The following is a 20,778-nucleotide window of genomic DNA, read 5'->3' as shown; positions in this document are numbered from 1 at the left end:
TCACACTACAGAGGATTAGTAACATTGCACACAGCAGGTCTAGACTCCAGACGTTTCTTTACATTAATTAAAGAAAAGTTTGTTTAACAATTATTTATAGTCGTCTTGTGTTTGCTAATGAGTATTGGCCTTTAATTCAATAGCAATATATTCCTCATTATACTTTGATTCCGTAATGGTGATGTTGACTTTTCCAATACATTACAGCTGCAGTGTTTGTCAGTTGACTGATGTTGCAGGCTTTATGTAGTTTTATGTGTTTTTTCTTAAACCAAACATAAATATTATTTTAGTTTTATAAAAATTACAAAATAACTGTCAGCTTGGCAATAAGTAAGGCTTGCATTTTTTGTTTGTATCACATTAATTTATATTATACCGATCAACAATAAGAAATATATCCTGATGCAGTTTCCATAAATGGAAAAAAAAAACGTGCAAAAACTGCTTTCTCACTTGATAATAAATGCAAAAGCAGAGCAGATTTTACTGCGTCCAGTACTGGCATTTACCAAAGAGACTGGGAGAGTGGAGTGGATTTGCACAGTGGTTGGTGTAAAGTGGCCATGTGGAGATCAGTGAGGGCTAAGGTCCTTATCTGTACATGTTAAGATTGAAAAACAAAAATCAAGACTAATTCCATATGATATGACTGTTATTCGAAAACACAACTCAGTAGATGGTAAATGGTAGAGGTCATCATTTTGGCTTCTGAAAGCGTTCTCACTCAAAATCCACCAAATCATCTATCCAGAAACCCCAGAAGCAGCAACCAGTTTATTTTCATTTTAATATATAAAACATTTCCCTTTTTGTTTTTTTAATTGAAGGGGAAGATGAAAAAATTATTTAGTTTCTAAAGATAAAGGAGAAAATTTATCGTAAAAAAACCTTGCTTAACTACATTATGACAAAACAGAGAAAAAAACCGATTACTTTACCAGAATAGCAGGTGAAAATAGGTGCCACTGATGTGCAGCATGAAGCTATTTATTCAACAATATAACTCTTATAGCTACAGTGTGTAATAATTACAGGGATATACAGTCAGAAATGTAATATATTATACATAACTATGTTATTTATCATCATCTACGAGCTCAGCCTCTTAACCTTAATATTTGCGTTGCCTTAGAATTCGTTATTTATAATTACATAGGAGCGGGTCTCGCGGCCATGGAGGCAGACATCTTTGCGCTACGGCAGCGCAGAGCCAACAAACTAGCGATTGCGAGATCGCCCATTACGCTCGAAAGTAACTACGGCAAGTTGAGAGAGATGAACTGAGACGGTACTGAACAATAGATGGCAGTATTAAAATTATCTATGTAAACAAACCTCATCACTTGAGAAGGTAGGTGATGCGGACGTCGTGGAAGACATTTTGTCCCGTAACGCTCGCCGTACTGTTGGGGGGGAGAAGCGGTGGGGGGGAGATGTTCATGTTGCTGCAGTCTGACCGCTAGATGTCGCTGAAAATTACACACTGTAGCTTTAATACAGTTAATAAACACAGCAATATTCCTCTAGTCTGTGGAAAAGGAACGGATTCCTGTTCATAAATGTAACAGTTTGTTTTATTAATTATGTCCATGTGACTTATTGTGAGCTGCTTTTCTGTGTATTCAGATGATTGTGGTTGAAAGTGTGCGGATGAATAATTGTAACACAACATCCCTATGAATAACTACTGAAGAAGTCACTAATTGCGATGGAGCTCTAGAATCATTTTTCTGGACACAAGAAGTTTTATTCACAATAGATAAGGCATTGCTTCCATTTTTGACTGGCTTTAATCCATCAACTGAAAATTTGCACTGCTGCTTTAATTTCCATCTGTCAAAATATGTTACATTGCATATTAAGTATTCTCCCTCTCTGTCATCTGTCATCTCTCCTTCACTTTCTTCTGATTCTTTGGCTGCACGAATTTTTACATGCCAGTATCCAACTGATTTTCAAAGATGCTAAATAAAGAAAAGATGATCTGCACCTGCAAAGTATTTCAGGCTTGATCAATCTGATTGCTGGTGTTGAAGGTATAGTGGAGGATTTTTGCGAATTTCTGAAAAGACAAGCCTTCTTCTTTTTTCGTAAAAATTGCACATGCAAAACCCTTTACCCGCTTCTGACTGGGAACGCCTATTAAACCCATGCAAGAGCGTGCACAAGCCCATTTCTACTCATGAACGCTGTGTTTAAAAGTTGCTGTTTGCATCATTCATACAAGCTTACTTTCCATAAGAAGATTTGCATTTTTTCCAAAAAGTCGCACTCGCCACCAGCAAGTGAAAATGCGGACGAGCACGTAGGACGGCCTTACATAAACATATCACCAGAATGATTGACAATTAGTAGGAGCAATTATTTTGATGATCCACCTGGGAAAAATAACATCCTCCACTATACCTTTAAATACATTGATTTGCATGTCCTTTCCCTGCCCAGTATTTTGCATGTTTTGATAATCAACATGTATTCACATAATTTTACCCTGCTTTGGTATGACATTTCCAAACTATTTCATCTTTGGATTCAACATCTTAATTTGTTTTTCCTCTTCATCTCCAATCAAATGCAGTTCTCTTTAGTTACATTCTGTCCTGTTGCTTTTGGTAGCCTAGATTGGGAACACAGTCACAGAGCCACAATTAGACCGATGACCGTTACTACCTCCAACAACAATTACATTGTTTCACTCTGCAACTAATAAGGTGTTGTATAGAATATTGAGAGCAACGAAACTTGGATATTTTGTACTTTTAGTTAACAAGATCCATATATATAATTTATAAGGAACATGTTTGGTTTTTTTTTTCTATAGAGCAGCAAGACATTTTTACTAAAAAGTGGGTGGTAGGCTTCATGCTGTCATGCATTCTTAGACACTGGGATCATTATCTGAGTTCCACCCACTCCAGCAGCCATAACTTTTATGACAGTTTCTCAGTGTATATTTTCCCTCTGCAGAACTTCAGATTTGTATAATGTGAATATGTGGAACTTTAGTATGTATCTATTTATTTTATCAGGAAGTGCTAATTTACATCTTTAGTCCTGAGACAGACCCAACACATACAACAAATTCATACTTCAAGCGTAGATATACAAAACCTGCTTAGATACAATCACAGTTAAAATGGAGAGCAGGGTTGACTAAGGATCCAGCAGGATCGATTTTTTTTTTTTTAAGTTTCTTCTCAGTGGTATCTCAAAATCTCCTCTGGAGGAAGCTTTAGTGTTGACACCTCTCACTTGTTTAGGTTTAATTTAGAAAGTTGGGATGGTGCCAAACCACTGTCCTGCAGCTTTTGCATGTGTCCCTGCTCCATCACAACTGAAACAAAAAAGGCACACATACATCCTTGCAATGTCTGTAAATTCAGTAGAAGCCTGGCTATTAACCATTTGTGTTTCAGGGGCGACAGTGGCGTTGGATGTTGGAGTTTGCCCTGAAATCGAAGGGATGATGGTTCAAGCCCCGGCTCTGACTTTCATTGTCGTTGTGTCCTTGGGCAAGACACTTCACCTGCATTGTCTACTGATTAGGGATGCACGATATTGGGATTTTGGCCGATATCCGATATGCCGATATTTTAAAACTCATGTAGCCGATAACCGATACCGATACCGATGTTAAAGCTGGACAAAAATAAGTAGTCATTGAAAATAGCAGTTTTGTTATCCATTTCTGACACTTATTTATATATTTTCATATGCTGATATCAAATTGACTTTTTAAAACGCGGTATCGATCTATTTTACTTTCAAAATCTCGTGAAATTTCATCGTTCTGTTACAAACTCTCATGATATTTTGCAAATTCTTGTGAGATTTTGTTAGTAAAATAGATCGATACCGCGTCAGTATATCAAAATATAAAAACATAGCAAAATTTCGATGACATTCAGCAATATTTCATTAGTAAAAGAGATTGATATGGTGTTTTTAAATGGCAATATATCAGCATATGAAGATATTGGGATATTTTAATGTATCAATATTTTTCCCCTCGTCTTTAGAAGTTTTTAAGTCTGTAAAAAAGAAGTTTTTGAGGAAAAAGTAGTAGAAACTCAGAAGCTGATCAAATATCGGGTTAAATATCGGTGGGGTGGCCGATGTCCGATATTCAGTTTTAAGGCTGATACAGGCCGATACCGATAGGGGGCCGATTATATCGTGCATCCCTACTACTGATTGTGGTCAGGGGGCCCGGTAGCGCCAGTGTACGGCAGCCCCGCTTCTGTCAGTGAGCCCCAGGGCAGCTGTGGCTACAATGTAGCTTGCCACCATCAGTGTGTGTGTGAATGACTGAATGTAGTGTAAAGCGCTTTGGTCAAGCCTCCTGACTTGAAAAAAGGCGCTATATAAATACATGCCATTTACCATTTCAGGTGTGTTGAAGAAGACATGCATGCAAAAGCTGCAGGACAGTGACACTTTGACCGACGTCTACTACCCCTGGTTTGTCGTTATGAATGACTTGATTTATAATGACAATGAATCAAGTCTGATTTGATTGGCTGTGTTTAAAATATGAATATTCTCATCTTCATACTGTTGATCTTGTGCTGACTTATGGCATTGAATATTAAGAAATATCTGTATTCCCTGTCCTCTCTGACCACCTTTAGTAACCTTTATAATTACTTTAACAGAGTTATCCTCCCCTAAAAGAAGGTTTCACTTTAGCAGATTATCAGATAATGTGGTTTTACATTTTAAAGAATCTTTTCCACTTTTTTTCTCCTATATATCACTAAACAGTCCTGCAGAGAGCATCCATTTAATTTATTCCCCTTCACAAATTGATGATTTTGTTGATGGGGTTACTAGTTCCCTGCTTACTGCCTTTTACATTGTAGCCCCTTCGAAAAACAAAACTCTACATACCTACAGAAATCCTACCTTATCTGGAAAAACATTTTAATGCTTTATACAATTAATAGAGGAGAATAAGAATAATCCTAGATTTCTTTTTTAATCCAGTTGCCAAACTCAGCCAGAGCCATAGCTCTTTTCAACCGTCCATTCCCCCTGCAGTAATGATTTTATGTGATGCTATAAAAAATAAGATCATTAGCCCCCCTATAAATATAACTGGTTCATGTCTGGAAGGGGAGGCAGCATCTGAGGTAACCATAGAATCTTAATCGAGTTTAGACTGTTGAAAGTCACTAATGATATGCTCTTATATCTGTACTTGTTCTGATGCATTTTAGTGCTACAGCCCTAACCTATGCTTTATAAAGCCACAATACTACCAACACTTTATCTCACGCCAAGGACTTTTATCCTTAAGACTGGTGCAGTTGATTGTTTTACAGGTTTTGAAACCATGACAGGGGTAACAGTGATGTCAGTGCTAGTTAATATATATATTTTTCTCACTTTTTCTGCTTTACTGTTTTTTAATTTCCTTCTAAACTAACGTAAATAATTAGCGTACACTTCTTGAAAAGATTTATTCTATTTATAAATGTGTGATGCTTTTTACCCTAGTTCTCCTCTTTTTCAAAAAGCTATTAAAATTAAAGGAGTCACTGCTGTTAATGTATCTTAGAAATACAAAAATATATGTGCGGAACAAGTTTCCTAACTCGTACAAGGTTATGTGGCAGTTTGCTAGAAATAAAACATCTGACAACACAAAGCATTTTTCACAGAGATTAGATTTAAATAACCTGGACAGCATTGCCAACAGTGACCATAGAAAATTTCCACACATTTCCTCGGAGATTATAGCTCTGTTTCTTTTACTTCCATCCTCACCCTAGGCGATGACAGACAGATAAAAACAGGCCGCCCTGGTTTTCTTTATCAGCCCTCTCAAGTGCTGTGTCACCATCCTTAAATGGTTCTGCTCTCCCGAAGTCTAACGGGAAAGTCAGCGATTACAGCAGCTTTTCCACTTGAGCGATTCACCAGAGGTTACAGTGTAACATTGCTGCAAAACTAAATTTAAAGTTCTGAGTACTGTACTATCTTTGTGTTTAATCATACTGAGATAAGTTCAGCACATTCATTTAGTCACATCAGAAGGCTCCATCTATAAAAATCTAACTTTTCTCACCACAGCTAATGTATCAGAGGTGTATATACAAAGTCTTAAAAGTCTTCAGTCTTATGTCCTTTGCTGACCAAAAATAGTTCACTACTTTTTCTGCCTCTAACACTTAATATTCTTTCTGTGCACACCACAGTTGTAGAAAAGTTAAGAAAAACTGTAATATCCCTGCCCCAACTGAAGGAGCTGGTAGGATTTGTAAGCCTAACAGCATAAGCATGCATACAAACCTTCTTAATCTAGCTTTTTGGGAATTTGCATTTAGCTTAAGGACACTGTTTGACTGGAAAGCAAAACTATTTGTATTCTTTTCCACACTGAGTCATCAGTATGATGTCAGTAAGGGCCAGGTACTTTATACCTGCCACACATTTTCAGGCTCTGGCTTTCATGTGTTCTGGTCTATCACCGATAATTATTACAGGGCTTCCTAAATGTCCTGATTCTGCTCTATTTGTCTGCGGTATTCCTGTATCCCCCTGCTCCTTGCTGCTGCAGTTGTTTGAATAGGAAGCCTGCTTCCTATTCATAGCCCATTCATCCCACCTGTGATCCTGGCTTTACATATTGCTCTCTGGCTGGCAAGAGTTGCCAGATTATTGAAAGCCACTGTGTGAGCAAAAGTACAAGTTTATTTCTCTGCCTGATCGCAATCAGGTTTTGCCTCCTGGATTTACCTGTTCTCCCATGCCCTGGTTGGATATTCTTCTGGCTTTGGATTTCTGTACATCAACTCTGCTTCTGCCTACTGTTTACCTTCTCTTAACTTTTCCTTTGGTTTTTCAGCGTTTTTCTGCCTCTCCATGCTTGGCATAGTTTATCTGCCCTGGCTGTCAATTTAAGCCCGTTCTTCAGATTTTGTCTTCCATCTCCCACAACTTCGACCCAGGTTCTGTTCTTCAATCTCAGAGTTCTGCCTTTTCCTCAGTCTTGTTCACCCAAGATATACCCCTGTGTACTGTGCTATTAGAGATTCATGCATCACTGAGCTGTTAAGCCTGGCCTTGGAGTGTCCATGAGGTCCCGACTGCCAAGTTACATCATTTTAACACCTGTGGTGGGGAAAAAATAAGTCTCTTATTAATTACTCGTTCCCTCGGCCCGTCTTGTCACAATGGGGAACCGGGCATTTAGTCGCTCTGCTCCCCACCTCTGGAACTCCCTCCCTCCGGATCTCCGTACTCTGGACTCCTTCCCTCTTTTCAAATCCAGACTCAAAACTTTCCTGTTCAGACAGTCTTATCCCATCTAGTTCTTACGCATTACTTCAATATTGTTCTCTTCCTTTTCTTCCTTTGGTTTTATTTTACTTCCTGCTGTTTTGTTTTCTGTGGCATCTTTATGCTTGTACTTTTTAGCTTCCTGTTTTTAATGTTTTTATCTGCTTGTACAGTGTCCTTGGATGTTGTGATAAGGCGCTTTCAAATAAAATGTATTATTATTATTATTATTATTAATTACCTTTTACATACATTGATTTATGAGTCCTGAGTTCCATTCATTCAGACCAAAGCTGCAAGACTACAAGGTGTCTAAGGGTTGGTAATCCTATTACCAAGTGTTTGAAATCCAAATATTCATTATCATAACAAGCTGAACTGTTTCTCAGGATTTGTTATTCATAACATTATTTACTTATTTGAGTTTTTACAGCACTAGTGGCTCATTTTTCTGACAGTAGGCTGACAGGAATTGGGGTATGAGAGAGGGGGAGAGACATACAGCAAAGGACCACAGGCTGGTCATGCTCACTAACCACTGCTCCACCTGCACATTATTCATAACATTATTCTGCTTGCTGCAGCTGTAATTGTATTCACTTGGACAGCTTCCCACAGAAAAATATGGTGAATAAACAACTTCTTCTACTGGCGAGGATTCCAACATGCATATCTAGATGCATCTCATGATTGGTCTTGTAAATATCCCCATTATCGGCATGCGGATAGCAAGAAACTCTTGAAAAGTAATTACTCTCACTCTTGGGCAACAGAAAAAGGCTCTTAAACTACTACGACTACTACTACTATTTGCTGTTCATGGTACCATCACCACCTCAGTGTTAATGGGTGGGTTGATAATTTGAAAGTAATTAGCCGGTACGTGGTATAGAGCACTGCTACAACAGACACCAGAAGTGTCTATGTTGATGACAATGGAAATGCCATTGCCATCTTGTTTGTTAGATTCAATTTTTTTTAGTTTGTCAATAAATTAAGGTTTGGTGATATTGGATATCTTTTTGAAGTAAATATTTTCTTTAAAGTGAACTGCACCAGGTGTCCTCCATGTGCTGCTCTCCCTCACTCTATATCAGAGGGACAATTAGACATTTTCTAAAGAAGAATTAGGTTATAATCATGTCACTTAGTTGGGTCTGAGGTTATGAAAAACCAAACTGTTTTTAAAGAACATGTTAAAAACAGGTGATGGTACCAGCCCTGGTAAAGCACTGGAAACATTGTAATACTGAGCCTGCCCTCCCTGCAGAGGTAGCTTAATTTAGTCAGGATGTTGTTAATGTAATGTCCCATATCTGTGCATCATAGCTGAAGGTTGAAACATAGACAAGTAATTTAAAGGACAGTTTTGCTTTTGAACTCTGCTTAGACAGGCTTCAGCTGCACCCTGTTAATTTTAGATAGTTCTGAGTACTTGGAGAAAAGATGCAAAGTAAATTTCCCTACTTTAGCCAGAGATCCACCCTCAGTCTGATGCAGTTTTACTCTGGACAAGGCACTGAATTTTTTTTTAAATCTAGATAATAATAATAATAATAATACATTTTATTTCAAGCGCCTTTCAAAACACTCAAGGTCACTGTACATATAAAAACAATAAATGGTAGAAAGCAGTCGTCATAATTAAAAGAAACAACACAAATTACACAGAGGAAAGTAATATAAAATCATAATAAAAAGGCAATCTTGAACATGTGGGTTTTGAGTTTGGATTTGAATACGGGTAAAGACTCGGTTTTGCAGATGTCAGAGGGGAGAGAGTTCCAGAGTGTGGGCGCAGAACGTGAAAAAGCTCTGCTCCCCATGGTTTTAAGACGGGCTGAAGGAACAACTAAGTGAGTGGTAGAAGAAGATCTAAGAGTGCGGGAGGGAGTAGAAATTTGAAGTAAATCAGAAAGGTATGGAGGGGAGAGATTGTGAATAACTTTAAAAGTAAGTAGGAGGATTTTGAACTGAATTCTATACTTCACAGGTAGCCAGTGGAGCTGCTGCAGGACTGGGGTGATGTGATGAAAAGAAGGGGTTCTAGAAATGATGCGAGCTGCTGAGTTTTGTACTGAGTGAAGCCTGTGAATGGATTTTTGAGGAAGACCAAAAAGAAGAGAATTACAGTAATCAATGCGGGAAGTGACCAGACTATGAACAAGAGTGCAGGTGGAGCTAGTGGAGAGAGAGGGGCGAAGGCGATTGATATTGCGTAAGTGAAAGTAAGCGGAACGGGTAAGGTTGTTAATGTGAGAGGAGAAGGACAAGGTACTATCAAGGATGACACCCAGACTCTTGACCTGAGGTGAGGGGGAAATTATGGAGTTGTCAAATGAAAGGGAGAAACTGTCAGCTTTGGATAAAGTAGATTTTGTTCCCACTAAGAGGATTTCGGTCTTGTCATTATTCAGTTTAAGAAAGTTGGAGGTGAACCAGGATTTTATTTCGGTTAAGCAGGAGATTAATGAAGGAGGTGGGAGTGAAGAGTTTGGTTTACAGGAAAGATAGAGCTGGGTGTCATCCGCATAACAGTGAAAATTGATGTTGAATTTCCTAAAGATATTGCCAAGGGGGAGAATGTAGATGATAAAAAGTAGGGGTCCTAGAACAGAGCCTTGGGGAACACCGGTGGTAACTGGAGAGGAGTTGGAACGATATGACTTAATCTGAACAAACTGAGTGCGGCCAGAAAGATAGGATTGAAACCAGGCTAGGGGAGTGTGAGTGATGCCAATTGTATAAAGTCGATGGAGTAGGGTAGAGTGTGAAACTGTGTCGAAGGCTGCACTTAGATCAAGAAGAATGAGAATGGAAATTAGACCAGAGTCAGCTGCTATTAAAAGATCATTGATTATTTTTAAGAGGGCGGTTTCAGTGCTATGACGGGGACGGAAGCCAGACTGGAACTGTTCATAAAGGTTGTTGTGAGTTAAGTGAGAATGAAGTTGAGAAGCGACTGTTTTTTCCAATATTTTTGAAATAAAAGGTAAATTTGAAATTGGCCTGAGATTATTGTAATTGTTGGGATCTAGTCCAGGTTTCTTCACAATAGGAGTGATAATAGCAGTTTTGAAAAGAGATGGAACAATTCCAGAACCAAGAGAGGAGTGGATGATGGCAGTTATGAAGGGGAGGAGAGCGTGAAGGCAGGATTTAACCAGGGCAGACGGGATGGGATCAAGTGGGCAGGTGGAAGATTTAGATTTGTTGATAAAATCAGAAATATCGGAGAGGGTAGGGAGATAAAAGCTGCAAAAAGGCTGGCAGGGTGAAGGGGTTATAGGGGAAGGGGTGACAGGATAGGAGGCAGGCACTGGTGAATTATTTTGATTTTATCATTGAAAAACTGCATAATCGAATTGCAGGCGTCGGTTGAGCATAGGTGGGGAGGAAGAGAAGCTGGGGATTTGAAAATATTGTTAAACACCAAAAACAGAGTCCGAGAATTACTTTCGTGTGAGGAGATCAGGTTGGAATAGTAAGTGGATTTAGTTTTAGTGATTAGTTCTTTATATTCGTTTAATCTGAGTTCATGACTTTTCCTCACTTGTCAAAGATTTACCCCTGTTTACTTCTTTAAGTTTCTTTCAAGTGAACCTGGCCTTAGCTTCATGAGTCCCGGCAAGTTATCATTTGTAAACCAGGGGGGGAGGGAAAATAAGTCCGTTATTTTTGTTCGGCCAAGTTTGTCAAAATAACATTTAAGCGCTCTTGTCCCATTGGAGTCACGTCCTCGATTCCGTCTTGGATCATGAAAATCCAGATAAACTTTCCTTTAGGACTGTCTTATATCAGTCTTCCAAGTTAATTTTGTTCTCTTACTTTTCCCTTGGTTTATTTTATGCCTGCTGTGGGTTTTCTGTGAGGACTGAAAATGCTGAATAAAATGAGCTTGCATGATTTTAATGTTTTATCCTGTTTGTACAGTTCCTGGATGTGGGTAAGCCAAGCAACAATAATTTTATTAATTATAATTACCTTTACATCATGATAGGCCTGAGTCATTAAATTAGAAAAGCTGAAAAAAGTGTTATGTTGTATTTCCATTACAAAGTTTGAAATTCAAATATTCATAATTCATACAAACTGAATATTTCCAGATTGTTATTCTGTTTTAATTTTGAGTTTTTACAACATAGTGGACATTTTTCTCATAGGCTGAAAATTGGGGTATGAGAAAAGGATACAAAAGGACCCCTGGTTTGCCACAACCCATCTACAGCTAATTATTCAAACCACTTTTGCCAAAACCCTGTTAATTGGTATTTTACAGCTCCAGAAAAATATGGCTAAACAATCATGGGAGGAAACATGCATACTAGATGACCAGTTTGGGTCTTGTAAAATACACCATCGACACTGGCACGGAAGGGGCAAGAACCCCAAAAGTTCCTCACTTGGAAAGAGGCTCTTTCTACTCAAGCTCATTGTGTCCAAATGACACATTAATAGGTAAGGGATGGGTAAGGAAAGATTGTCGGTCGTAAAAATGCTACAACAGCACAGAGAGGCTATACCGCACACTGGAAAGGATTGTTTGTGAGAACAAATAGTTTTCATAAAAATTGGGGGAAGAATTACAATAGAGTGAACTGCAGCTGGGTTCCAGTGCTTCTCCCACCACACACACAATAGACACTATGAAAGACATGGTTATAATCTGTCCATTAGTTGGGTGTCAATGCCACTTTTTGAACATAAAAACAGGTGATGGTCCTTACCCCTGGTAAAGATGAAACATGTTGACTGGAGGGTAGCTGCAGGTGTTGTATGGCCCCAATTCATGTTCTACTGATGAAACATAGAATATTTGGCATTTTCTTGAACTCTGCTTAGACTTAGGCCCTTCGTTATATTTTAATTTTTGTATTGGAGAAGGCAAGTAATTACAGAAAAACAATTATGCGTTTACTCTGACAAGGCATGAATTTTGCAGATAGAATAATTTAACAATTCAATGGCCACACTCAGGATTATAAAAAACAATAAATGTAAAAGCAGTCGTCATAATTGAAACACTTACCAGGGGAAAATAATAAATCAAATGGCAATTTGCAGTGGTTTAGTTTGGATTTGATACGGAAAAAACTCGGTTTTGAAAATTCAATGGAGAGAACCAATTTAAGGGCTAAAGTGAAAAGTTGCACATGGTTTTGATGAAGGAAATAATGGTGGTAATAGGTCAAGAGTTGCGGATGGGATAGAAAGGTTCAACAGTCTATGGAGGGGAAGAGATTGTGAAACTGTAATCAGTGAGGGATTTGAACTGAACTCTTTTCCAGAGGTGCAGCAGTGGAGCTGCTGCAGGTGGGGTGTGTGAGGGGTTTTGAATGATTACGAGCTGGACGCGCTTGATGAGAATGCCTTAATGGTTTTGGGAAGGGACCCAATGAATGTCTTGTTACACTCACTCACATGCGGAAAGTGAAGCTATGCAGCCTCCAGTCAACAGGAGAGAAGCTGGCAGAAGGCGATTGATGGTTGCTGTAAAGGGTGAAAGGTATGCGGACGGGTAAGGTGTTATCTCGAGAGAAAGTACAAGGTCTTCAAGATGCCCTCTTACCTGAGGTGAGGGGAATTATGGTTTCAATCAAAGGGGGGATGTCAGTGGTAAGTAGATTTTGTTCCCACTAGAATTTGGTCTTGTCCATTACAGTTTAAGTGTTGGATGAGCATTTTTTGGAAGCATGGTTGAGGGCGTGGGGTGTTTTTAAGGAAGATAGAGCTGTGTCTTCCCACTCAGGAAATGATGTTGAATTTCACTGACCATGCCAAGGGGGAGTCACTCTAGATTGTAAGTCCCGGTCCTGAACAGCGCCTTGGGGCCCACACCGTGGTGTACGTGAGAAGTTGGACGATATGATTGATGTGAACCTGAGGCGCCAGAAAGATAGGATGAACCAGCAGGGGGTCGAGGATGCAAGCTCTGAGGGGAGACCGTGTAAAATGGGTCAAATGCACATCAAGAAAAATGGTGTACATGACCGACCTGGACTGAATGAGGTCTGTTTGGGAGGAAGCCAGCACTGGAGTTTCATAGGGTGTGTTAAGCCCAATGAGTTGAGCTTTTTCCCAGTATTTTGAAATGGTAATTAAATGCCTGAGATTATTGAATGTTAGGATCAGCCATTCTTCACGATGGGTGTATACATTTTGAAGGTGGACAGTTCAGCCAAGAGAGAGTGATGATGGCAGTTATGAAGTGGAGGGTTTGCCGTAAGGCAGGACTGTTAACAGGCGATGTGGGATGGGATCAGGACTGGAGACGATTTGTTTCCTTTAAACCAGAAATTTGCAAAAGACACTTCAATCAGGTGATAGGGGTTATGGCGAAGGGCGGTGTACGGGATTGTAGGCAGGTGGTGATTTTGATTTTTCATTGGCACTGATGATCGATTGCAGGGCAGACTTGAGCATGGTGGCGATGGAGCTGACCAGCGGGTGTTTAAAAATTGTTAGACACCAGCAAGCTGACCGACATTTCCTTGAGCAGATCAGGTTATGTAAGTGGGACCTAGGGCTTCGTCTTTATTGACTTACTCCTCAGAGATCTTTCCCCCTGCTGTGTTAAGCCCAGAGTATCCTTTCTGCTGTGGGACAGCCTTCATGCGGAGTGCGATTAGTGCCGTCAAACCAGGCCAAAAAGGTGATTTAGTCCGGATTTTAGTTGGGAAGGAGTTCAAAATATCATTTAAGCGTTTTGTATTGAGATGTCAGTATCCGGCGAGGAAGAGAATCCAGGTTGTTGTTAGGATGTCGGGGAAAAAAGTGTCAAGTTTTCTGGTTATGGTTCCGGTTGAAAGGGCCCGGGTTAGGGTCTTTGCTGTAACTCAGGGGAAATGCCTTGTAAAGGACTTGAAGGCATAGTGTTCCGTGCTTTTAGAGGGGGGACCAGCGCAAGCAAATTAGGGTCAGTTGAGTTGACTTCGGTGTATGGTCTTTTGTATCATGAAAAAGTCTTTCGATTTGCAGTGATTGCATTTTAGGCTGTAATAGTATGCTACTTCATACAAACCATTATTTGTGTTTTTTTTTAATTTGTGATGATTTGAAACAAATGTCCCAAAATTCCAATCAGCATTCAAAGATTGTGAAAGGTCAAATTCCATGGCCCCTCATCCATTAACCCTCACCTGCAAAACCTTTAGGTCTTTGCTATGATCAAGGGTCTAATCATGGGAAATTATTGCAGTTGTCACAAAAGGACGGACCATCGAGGACCGAAAGGGGGGCCGGTGGCTCTCTGAATGGGCTGGCTGTTTAAGAGTATGTTAAACTTAAGTCAGAGAGTGTCTCTCCAGAGGCAAAAATAGCATGTGTCGAAAAAATGAGGGAGAACCGCTGTTTAGGTATTCGCTGAATCAAAACCCCTCAAACAAATGATTCAAAAGGGGCTGCTCTGGAGTGAGTGTTAAGAACCAGCTCGAGACACAGATAGAAACACCATGGCTTTTGTGTCAGCCTTCGTGGTGGCAAGCCGCTGTTGAACAACAGGTAGAACTTTTCCTGGGCAGTAAAAGGACTGGATTGCGGTAACTGGTCAAAGCTCATTTTCTCGAAAAAGAAAGCATTTTTGGAAATCAAGGTCCCAGAGTCTGGAGGAAAAGAAGAGAGGCACTTCATCCACGTTGCTTGAAGTCCAGTGTAAAGTTTCCACAGTCAGTGATGGTTTGGGGTGCCATGTCATCTGCTGGTGTTGGTCCATTGTGTTTTCTGAGGTCCAGGGTCAACGCAGCCACATACCAGGAAGTTTTAGAGCACTTCATGCTTCCTGCAGCTGACCAACTTTTTGGAGATGCAGATTTCATTTTCCAACAGGACTTGGCACCTGCACACAGTGCCAAAGCTACCAGTACCTGGTTGAAGGACCATGGTATCCCTGTTCTTAATTGGCCAGCAAACTCTCCTGACCTTAACCCCATAGAAAATCTATGGGGTATTGTGAAGAAGAAGATGCAATACACCAGACCCAACAATTCAGAAGAGCTAAAAGCCACTATTAGAGCAACCTGGGCTATCATAACACCTGAGCAGTGCCACAGACTGATCGACTCCATGCCACGCCGCATTGCTGCAGTAATACAGGCCAAAGGAGGCCCAACTAAATACTGAGTGCTGTACATGCTCATACTTTTCATGTTCATACTTTTCAGTTGGCCAACATTTCTATAAATCCTTTGTTTTTATTGGTCTTCAGTAATATTCTAATTTTCTGATATGATGAATTTGAGATTTTCATTTGTTGTCATTTGTAATCATCAAAATTAAACAAAATAAACATCTGAAATATATGAGTTTGTATGTAATGTATGAATATAATATACAAGTTTCACTTTTTAAATGGAATTACTGAAATCAATCTACTTTTTCATGATATTCTAATTTTATGACCAGCACCTGTAGAGTGAGTTGGAAAATTGGAAAACTGATCAAAACCAAAATTGTCCAGACAAGATAGGAAATCTCTGGCGAGGGGAAGGTTAAAATTGTCCATGTGAATATTAAAATCCCCCACCAATATTACATTGGGTGAGAGAGAGGAGAGGAGGGTTAGAAGATCTGTTAGTTCATTTAAAAAGTCACTATGTGGCTTGGGGGGGCGATAGACGGCCGCAACAATGGTAGGTGTAGGGCCAGAGAGTGTACAGGACAGGCATTCAAATGAGTTGTAGGAAGGCACAGTGACGGGAACCACCTTCCATTTCTCGTTGTAGAGTACCGCGAGACCGCCTGCTCGGCGCGTCACGCGGGGCTGGCAAAGGTAAACAAACCCGGGTGGAGTGGAGTCATTTAGTTGTGAATAGTTATTAGGCTGTTGCCAAGTTTCCGTTAGAATCAGAAAGTCCAGTTCACGGTCAACAAGGATGTCTTGGACGAGATGACCCTTGTTTGTAAGCGAGCGGATATTGAGGAGACCGAAGTTGAGGGTGATGTTTTGGAGTTTGACTGGAGGCTTAGCCGACCTAGCTGGGCTGGCTAGCACGCTGTGGTTCACAGTCCGATGGGATTTACGTTGAGAGCGGCGAGTTGAGGACCAGTAGGATTTAACAGGTTTGGAGTCGCTGGGATGGAAGAGTCGGCGAGATCCGCGGTGTGTGTATTTCCGGCGGGGTAGGAGAGCAATATCAGGGTAGAAGTTTAAAGATGCTGGCGGAGGTTCAGTCAGAAGTGAGCGGATGCGGAGGAGCTCTGTTGCGGTGTACTGGATTAGACCAAATCCAGGACGGAGAAGAGGCAACATGAAGATCAGGATATATTACGGTCCAGGTGAAAATCTGTGGAGGCCACATCATTTGTAGCAGCAGCTGGTCCGGGGGGTCGAAGGGCTGGATAGAGAGGGAGGTAAGATTACACTTTTGCCGAAACTTGACGAAGCATGAAGAGTATCCGTAACAAAGTTTCAGAGTAGCTCCAAGCGTTGGGTTGTGGAGGATTGTTCATTTAGTCCATGAAATTATTCGCAAAAATTGTAGAGCACAGCTGTCGGAGAGTAGCGGCGCCAGAAATCACGCCAGCGTCCACTCAACCGGAATCTAGATAAGTCCTTTTTTCTTTAAAAAAGTGCATTTGTGTTTGGATTGAGGAGGTAAAAGAGACATCTTGCCAATGGAACAAGACAATTTACACTTAAAATAAGAAAACACAATTGCATTCTCTTATTTCAAGTGCATATTATCTAATTGTATTTAATGAGATAGATTGCCAACAGAATGAGTAATTTTAGTCATTACTTTAAGAAATTTTTACTTATTTCTACATAATTTTTCACTGTGCAGCGTCCCCTCCCCCTATAGACTGAGACAGATTGCCTTCAGAATTCATCTCCAATAAAAAACCCTTAAAAAATTAAATGTATACCACATACAAAATACACAAATGTTTTAGAAGTGAATGTTGAATAGATAATACATTGGCCTAACAACACTGTTAACCACAAACAATTGCTTTTTTTTGCCTACATTTCAACAGAACTTTGTTTTATTTGTAACTTGTTTGGTTAATAGGACAACGAAACCTTATTACCAACTTATGTAATATTATCTTATACACTACAGCTAAACCAACACTTACATGGAGCAATAATGCAAGTATTAAAGGCAAGCATATCCCTGTGATCAATTAACTGTGGCTTACCTTGGTAATTGAAGCCAGACTAGTGGACAGACAGAATTCTACCAAAGGTGCACACGTGTAATAAATACCGATACTACCTGTTTTATTTGAAACACATGCACATTAAGTACTTTCACGCATTTCGAATGTTTTATGGGTGCAAATTTAATACCATGAGGCCTCCAATTTGTCACAGCCATGAGTGTATGCTTGTTCTCTCTGCCCTTGGTATGCTTTTTATGAGCCAATAGATTCTTTCCTACGTGCATGTGGACCTGTGCACGCATGTCAATTTTTGTCACTCTAAGGGTGGAAAAAACTTGAGAAAATAAACAGCTGGTGATTGGCTAGGTGGTGTGCTGAGAGCCTCAGCAGTTGTTTTTGCTGTAGCTATATAAAAGACGTAATAAACCATAGTATAGGGCTAATACATACTTTTTATTACTAAACAGGACCTAACAGTTCACTTTTATAAACAACTTGTAACTAGTGTTGCACCGATACCAGTATCGGGTGGGGCCTCGATCCAGCACTAAAATGGTGGTATCGGCATAAGGCAAATACCAACAAATAGAGCACAGATGCCATTTCGAGAGCCAAAAGTTTATTCAACTATTGTCACCCATTCCAGGTAAGTAATGAAAAGTTCTACTGGATTCACTTTGTATTAGTCTTTTTCCTGCTTCACAAAGGAAGGCAGCAGCTTCACAAATCCAAGTAGTATGCAGTTCTTCATATATACCAGTGTTTGACGTCATACACGCACAGCTTTCTTTTTAAAAGATAGAAATATAAAAAATACAACCACGGATGTCCGGGGGACAGTGATTTGCCTACATGTTATGAATGCTGGCGTACCATAAAGATCAAATGATGAACAGTTTAGTTTGCGTCTTCAAACCATTACCCGTTGGAGGACGATACTTGGATATAACTTAACCAAACATTTTCAGAACAGCTCCAAATGACACAAAACTAATATGGCTGAGTAGAACATGATGTAATAACATAAAATCAAGGGGCCAATGTAAATAAAAAAAAAAAAAAATGGCGTTCCCCTTTAAATGGGATAAACCAGGCTTAAAAATGTGCACACATGAAAACCCCCGAGGGTCAGAGACTCTCCCACCACAGTCTCCTAAAATCCTGTGGGAAACACTGTACACACACACATCAATTTCAAACAGATGGTATCGGTATTTGCCAATGCTGCACAGCCAGGTATCGGGTATCGGGCCAAAAAATGGCATCTGCGCAACACTAGTTGTAACTATTCAGCACGTTGATGAGCTGTTTGTTTTTGTTTTTTTGTTCACAGGTACTGTTTTCCGCCCTTATGCGGCAGAGTGATTGTCATAATTGACATCAAGATCTGAAATTGCACCAGGATGTCTTCAAATAGCCTAACAACACACATGCATATTTTTTTCTAGCTTAAGAATCTTTGATTCACGGCACAACCGTACAATATCCAAACTACTTCTTCTTCAGTACGTTACCGACTATTTCTCATAGCAGGAGGCTCGGTGATGTTAGTGACTCTGTTGCATTTCAGCTACAAAATTTAAAAATTTCACACAACTTAATGTTCAAAAACCTGAACTATTGCTTTAAGCAGAACTGCACGTATTATTATTTAGTATGCATGTGCACGTTTTGCACAATTCTGAGTTCATACTTCCCTGGCCATAATGTTGATGACCGATTTCAACTTATCCTTCCTGATTTGGGATAAAGAAAGGGAAAAAGGTCTTGGGTGCTTCGGTGGCACAGTGGTTAGCGTGCATGACCCATGTATGGAGCCCTAAGTCCTCGACATGGCCGACGCTGGGTCGAATCCGACCTGTGGTCTTTTTCCGCATGTGTATGTCCCTATCTTGTACCCCCTTTCCTGTACAAAAAAAAAAAAAACTAGTCATTAGTGCTGGGCTTGCACAGTGGTGCAGTTGATAACACTGTTGCCTTACAGCATGAAGGTTCCGGGTTTGATTCCCGGCCCAGGGTCTTCCTGCAAGGAGCATGCATGTTCTCTCTGTGCATGTGTTGGTTTTTTTCCGGGTACCCTGGGTTCCTTTGACAGTTCAAAAACATGACTGTTAGGTTAATTTCTTCTTATGGCCAGGGGAACCAATTGAATAATAGAATTTAAGAAGAAGCTTTAGACCAAAAGGATGCCTCAAAGGAAAGATGGATGGAAGAGGATCCCCGACCTGAAAACAAAAAAAAAACTGTAGCTGCATTGTTTGAGTTTCTTCAGCTCCTGAGTGTACAAGAGCATCTCTTCCTCTTGTACTGGAGTAAATGGCAGATGGCCGAGAGTCTAGCTAAGAGTCTGATTGTGCTTCTTTTCCTGTTCTTTTCCTGTTTAGCCATAGGGCTTCAAATATATCCATAACAGTTTATGCAAGACACGTTTTGTTCCAATGAAAGGTCAGAGGTAGAAGCAGAGAAGTCTTATGAAAATGTTATCGTAAGCCTGGGTGACAGTGGGGGCCTGTTTCAAGATAAATGAGACTTGAATGAGTCAGATGATGTCTCATAGGAATGCATCATGTGCTTTGAACAGAGATGATTCTGTGAGCTTGTTGCGTACATGCTGGCTATCTTACCTACAGTAACCCTGAAAGTGGGTGAAAATAGAAGATAGGTTCAGGTTGATTTTTCTGAAATGATGACCATGTTTCTACAGAGTCGATGACAACTAGGGGGTTTACAGTGTGGTACTAATGACTAATCATATTCTATATAACTTTGTTTGCCAACTTTCTAAAGAATTATCGCCTCATGCTTATAATTTTGATTTATCGTAATATTCTCTGTTATGAATGCATTTTTTGTTTGGAAAAACTGTGGAAAAATTCAAGTTTAGATGCCTGCAAATGGGGTACACAGATTGAACACATGAATTGCTCTTGCAAATTCATGTTCTGTCAGCATGAATACCATTTTTTTCTTTACCATCTTTTTTTAATTATTATAATTAATGTTGTTCCTTAAGTTCCCTGTTATATTTTTTTCTTTTTTAATCATCTTAATTTTTTTCTTACATATTGATTTAATTAATAACGTGGTCTAAGTCCAGGTCACAACATGGACTTTCAACATGCATCAGTAAAAGCACATGTTAACCAATGGTCTTTTTATTTTGGTTATTTTGTTTTTGTTTTTTACATGCAGTTTTACCAAAAGCTAACACCAGTGGGGTTAAAACTCTTTGCACGGTGGGCCAAAATGGGTAAGTTGTACGCACCCAAGGTCCATAAATCAAATGAGAAAAAAAGCTATATATGGTAGGTTTCAAAGAGTCTCAGATGTCTGCTTTAGTTGTTCATGGCTGTATGGTTCCTTAAATGTTTGGATCAATGATTTATT

General features: G+C 39.8%; 1 protein-coding gene across 15 annotated transcripts in view; it reads left to right on the top strand.

Moving 5' to 3' along the window:
• The window catches only part of ppfibp2b (PPFIA binding protein 2b), a 156,930-nt gene that overhangs the window by 59,663 nt on the left and 76,489 nt on the right, over positions 1 to 20,778 (top strand). The gene's annotated exons all lie outside the window — the stretch shown is intronic.

This window comes from Cyprinodon tularosa, unplaced genomic scaffold (assembly GCF_016077235.1).
Source record: "Cyprinodon tularosa strain WSP-4 unplaced genomic scaffold, ASM1607723v1 ctg703, whole genome shotgun sequence".
Classification (NCBI taxonomy): Eukaryota; Metazoa; Chordata; class Actinopteri; order Cyprinodontiformes; family Cyprinodontidae; genus Cyprinodon; species Cyprinodon tularosa.
The sequence above is the reverse complement of the archived record's forward strand: the minus strand, read 5'-3'. Positions and strand labels throughout refer to the sequence as shown.